The following is a 6,000-nucleotide window of genomic DNA, read 5'->3' on the forward strand; positions in this document are numbered from 1 at the left end:
ACTGTGCTGTGAGGCCCCTGACTGTTAAATCCCCACCCATTTTTTTTTTTTTTTTTTTTTTGGTTTGACCCTAATTCTTCTCCTCTCTCAGGTACCATATCCCTTTGTCTTTAGACATATAAATCTTGTTCTTGAAGAATTCATGGCCCCTTGCAATGGAATTTAATTAGACAAAACTCAAAAGATCAGATGGACATAGTTCAGGACAGGCAGATAATGTAAAAGCAGTATTACAGAGACCGAAATGGGGCAAGGCACTCCCTTATGGGCAGGACTCTTCCCTAATTCTGGGGGAAGAATTCCAAGATATGGATCAGGCCCTCAAAATTAACTGAGATAATGACCTTTTTAAAATGAACAGCCTCTGAAAAGACTAGTCTCCAATTAGCCATCATTACATATGGTCTCATGACTGTGAGCCGACCCTAAGGTATATCATAACCTATAGGACATGTCACTACTATCATGGTGAACGAAGAACAAGAAGCTCAAACAAAGCCCCTCTGACTCAGAGAAAAACCCCTTGCCTCAGTTCTTCATGAGCTACTCATTTTGGGTCCCTCTCTTTAATTTGGGAGCACTGTTCTTCCTTTTCTCTCCTTCAATAAACTCTCTGCTTTGCTATCACCTCTTCATGTCAGTGTCTCTAATTCTTTGTGAGCATGGGACAAGAACTCATGTCCTGTTGCAGGGGTTGGGCTTGATGACCTCTGCACCACAGTGTCCTGTGTCAGTGGCATTTTCACTTATGTCATGAATTTCAAAACAGAAACTCCTTAACATATACAAGATGTCCTCAAAAAACTAACGGCAAATGCCTATTATGAAAAAAACTAAACATGGGGATTTTATTTTATTTTTTGCACCAAAATAAACTCATAATTGGATTACATTTGTCTGCAAAGGTTTTTAAGACTCCTTATAATAGCTAAGAAGTTCAACTTTAATGTATGAAAACTCTTGAGGAAGTGACTTTATTTTCTGTTCAGCCAAATAATAAGGTTTTATTTGAAAGAGAATAAAAGAGAAATCTACTTGAATTTAGGTAAATGAGATAGTCTTTATTTTTTAAAAGTCTCAACAATGTTTTATTCAGGCTAGATATAGAGATGTCATCTTTCATTTTCCTTTCTCCTTCCCTTTGTTCTTATTTTTCCCCAGTCTTAATAAAAGGACATGTCTTCACGACCTACTTCACCCACAAATCAGCACTATACAGTCAATGTGGAAAAGAAAGGCTGTGGGATTGGGTATGATTTCTTATTAGAAAGTTGTCTGATGAGAACCACACCCATTGGGGATAATTTTATTTATATATGTGTATGCATATATATACACACATATATATATATATATATACACATCTTTTTTTTTAGGGTTTTTGCCATATGGCACATGCATTCTCCAGAGATAGAGTGAAAGGGAAAGTGAGACATCACCCTCCATGGCAGATGGCCATTCGGTAATCCCTTCTCCTCTTGGGAATTTGGGTATGCTTGCACATGTGCCCAGAAGAATTTCAAGCCACTAGGCCCAGGACTCGAACTGCAGTTGGTCATGTGAGAGCCCAGTGTCTTAACCACGACACCACCTGCTGGCTCTGAAACTTATATTTAAAAAATTCAGTCTATTTCTAAGAATTCTCACTTTAAAATATAATATCCATCAAGTTATTAAAATAGAGTGAAGAGTAGTAGAGAAAATCAAATACTGCTAGAAATATTTGGTGAGCCCACCTGGCACCTGCTACCACTTCAGTATAATCACACTGGTATTTAACTAACACTGACTCTTTGAGGGACAGCATTATCATCACCCTTCGTGTACCATCTTACTGGTCTTATTTTATTATATGGATTGGGTAGACCTTTTTAGTGGCAGTGAATACATATGACTTCACCATTTGTAACTTATCCTTGTATGTGCAGGACCAATTTGGTGGTAGATACATGTGAGTTACTAAGGGTAAGCTTTATACATTAAGAGGGAAAAAAATCTTTATTGAAAATACTTTCAAAGTGCATGAAAGCAAAATACATATACACAACATTTGGGCTTAAAGATATGCCACAAAAAGTTTATTATACAGTATTTGAAGGAGGAGTTATATCATGGTTGAACTCTAAAAAGACAGCCAAATAGTAGAGCTCCAAATTAGTTTTATTTTCCACTTACTTTATTATTCACTTTCTTAGTCCAAATATCATCTCATGGAAACATTTTCATGGAATATCACATGATTTTGCCTCTAAACGTTCTACTTTTATATTATCTCTACATCTGACATATTTGAGAGGGGTGCGGGAGGGCCCTAATTTCTTTCTAAATACCTATATTTTTATTTGATTGAGAAAGTCTACTTTTTATTTTTATTTATTTTATTTTATTTATTTATTTTTTAGAGGTTTTTGCTATTATGCTAACTGCTGGTCTCCGAGAAATTTTATTTTTCAAATGCCAAAAATATTCTGAATCAGATTTTGGTCCTTAAAATGACCTAAACAGATAATTAATCAAGAAAGTGATCTGCCTTTGATACGTGTTGCTAAACAATACATGTCAATGAAAGTTCAAGAAATTAAAGCCAATTGTTACATCATCAGAGAATATTTAATGAGAATATTTAATGAGAATTTATGAGTTATGAACTGATATCACTTTATGCAATAAATATGTTCTTGTAAAATCTATATATAAAATGAAAATATAAAATTCAAAGTATTTTCTTATTTGGTTTTTCTTATAATTCTGAATATATTTATGGCACATGCACTATTTTGGTCATGAGTGAATTTAAATTACATCTCCCAAACTAAGAATTCATTAAAGGAGGATTTGGTTTTAGTTAAAATGTGCTCTATGAATATCTGATTCTTTCATAAAATCATTATAAGAAAATTTCGTAGTGAAAAATCTTTAGCTCCAGAGACTGACTGTTTATACTAACATCCAGTTTCCCAGAATGAAGTAGCTATGTGACATAGCAAAATTATTCTCTCTGATGCTCAGTTCATGTATTTGTGCAATGGGAATAATAGTATGTCATGTGGTTGTTGGAAGATTAAATGAGATCATTCACATTAGGTGCTTAACACATGGTAAATGTTAACTACTGGCCTTCTATTTTACTAACTTTATGGTAATAGCTAATTAACTTGATTTTGATTGAGGCACTTTATTGTCCCCATTAAAATAAACATTAATATGTCACCTAATATTTATTGGCAAGGCACTCTAGTATATATTACAGTAAAAGTATTTGCCATAAATAATTATCAAGCCACTAGAAGTTCTGAGTTCTTGAGGTCTGAATAATTAAGCAGTTATTCGAATTATCCAAGGTCCTAACTGTATGGATGTACTCCTGACCTGGAAAGTGGACATGATTTTGAGGTCAGCCAATAAAATAGATGAAAATCATGTAGATTTAAGATATTTTTAAACATTACATGCTAAAAAGTCCTAACTTTTATCAGTGAAATCTGTTGCCCTATCATTTACTAAAATTATAAATGATAAAAATTACAAATGGGACCAGAAGATGGTGTAATGGCTACATCGCTGGACTCCCCTGTAGTGGAACATGGTTTGAGTCCCAGACCCAGTGGTTTAAACTTGTGCTGGGCACATGTGCATGCGTGCCCAAGACCCCAAGAGGAGAATGGAGGAGAAGGGATTGCAGCGTGGCCATCCCCACTGAGGAGTGTTTCTCACTTTCTGTCTCTCTGTCTCTCTCTGTTTTTATGGCGAGTGCACATGCCCTAGTGCAAAAACCTCTCCAAAAAAAAAAATGTTACTAGTTATTGGATATTCACTCTGGGACATGGATTGTATACATGTTCTATGTATACTGCTGCAATTAATTCACATTTTTGTATAATCATTGATGTAAAAAACAGAGTATTAAAATCTACAGAGTTTAGAGAAGATGTTTCTAAGTCACTTAACTGGCAGTAAAAGGTAGAATGTGGTCCCAACTTAGAGCTTAGATACGTCAGTGTATCATGCTACCCTATCATATCACTTATACCTTAGGTAAGAGACGTTTGGCGTCACTGTGTATCACCAGCACAGACACATAGATAGTTGCAAAGGTTCAGAATAACAAGTGTGTGTCAAGATCTCAACCATGTGACTTGGACTGCTGCCCTGTTTTATTAAGTGAGTAAATCAATGAACACTCTAGTTCTTTGGCATAAGAATATCTAGCATTTATGTTTTCAACTCTTTTGTAGAGACTTCAAGAGTTTATGGAATTAATAATCTGTAGTTTTGTTGAGGTGACAATTCGAACACGTACTGCTATATTTGCATGTAAGAGTATGCTCTTCATAAATGCAGAGACCTAGCTTAAACTGGCATCTGCATCTCCATGTATTACACCATATTCCTGTGTACAGTTACAACTGGTTTTAAAAATATCTATTTTTGGGGGATCAGCAGTTGGCATAATGGCTATGTCGCTGGACTCCCATATAGTTGACCGTGGTTCAAGTCCCGAACCCGGCGGCTTGAACTCACAGCCAGCACATGTGCGTGCATGCCCAAGATCCCACGAGGAGAATGGAGGAGAAGGGATTGCGTCGTGGCCATCCCCCCTGGGGGGTGATTTCTCACTTTCTATCTCTCTGTCTCTCTCTGTCTTTCTGGTGAGTGCACGCGCCCTATAGCAAAAACCTCTCAAGAAAAAAAAAAAGAAAGAAAGAAAAAAATCTATTTTTTTAATTTAATAAGAAAACAACTGCTAAGAACATAAATTATTGATGCTGGTCTAAAACACTCAAATTTCTTTCATTTTCTCTTAACTGTATTTTGTTTAGAAATGATAGAGTGTTTTAAATATTTTGACTACCAAAATATATCAGGAGGAAATATTAAGATGTTTTATTAAAGAGCAAGATTTGAGTGAGGTTTTTCTAACTATAGCATTCAAATGGTCATACTGTATATTAACAAAATGAGAAAAGATCATTTGTTTTAGAAAAAGAAATAAGAAGGGGAAAACCTAATATGATTAATTAAAATAGTAATAATAATAATGCTTACAAATTCTATTGAAATTTATAATTCTTCCAGATCTTTTTTATTTATCATCTAATTTTATTCTTCAACCAACCATGGGAAGTAGATAATTATCCTAATTTTCAAATGGAGGCAGAGGAGTTAAGTAACATGCCCAAAGCTAAGTAATATAATTTGATTCAGATTGGGTCATGCGACTATAAATTCTATCTTCCATATTAACAGTCCTCTCTGCTGAGAATTGTTTTAATATTTTTCAGCTACTATTGAATATCCGAAGATAATATGGAATCACTGTATCAATTTTATCTCACCCAAATCTGCTCCTTCAATACTATCAGTACTTATAATGGTGAACATGAGGACATCTGATCTCACTCTGCAACTCCACATACACTCTCTGATATCAAAACCCCCAAAACTCTAACATAATTAGTACAGCTGAGAAAACGAAGCACACAGAGAGGGTGCCTTGATCAAGGTACAGAGAAGAGACCATCCAGAAAGCCCTATTTTCGTATCTGGATCTGTAATCTTTCACTCCAAGTGGCTATAATAATTCATGTGGACAATAGAGAAGGGGAAAGATTACATAACTCGTAAACTATTTTTGGATTGAGAGAACACTTTGAGAGGATTTTGAACAAAAAATATAAATTATAATGAAACATTTGAAATAATAAAACTTGTATGTATATAATTCTACCTTTATCTTCATTTTATCAATTAGAAAATGAAGGTTCAGTGATACTGGGAAATTTTCATGACATTGTAAAGGTAATACATGAGGGGAGAAAAAAAAATCCAGATTAGAAATCAGACATTCAGACCCTTAATCTTCTGAGTATAAAAATTGAGAAAGAAATGAAAAGAATATAAATTATACAAACAAAACTTAAATAAAAAAGGCCAAATATAAAAACATTGGAGGTATTTTAGAACAGAAAGTAAAAAGATAAAGTAAAGACATATGGGCCC

Source organism: Tupaia chinensis, unplaced genomic scaffold (genome assembly GCF_000334495.1).
Source record: "Tupaia chinensis unplaced genomic scaffold, TupChi_1.0 Scaffold000298_1, whole genome shotgun sequence".
Lineage (NCBI taxonomy): Eukaryota > Metazoa > Chordata > Mammalia > Scandentia > Tupaiidae > Tupaia > Tupaia belangeri.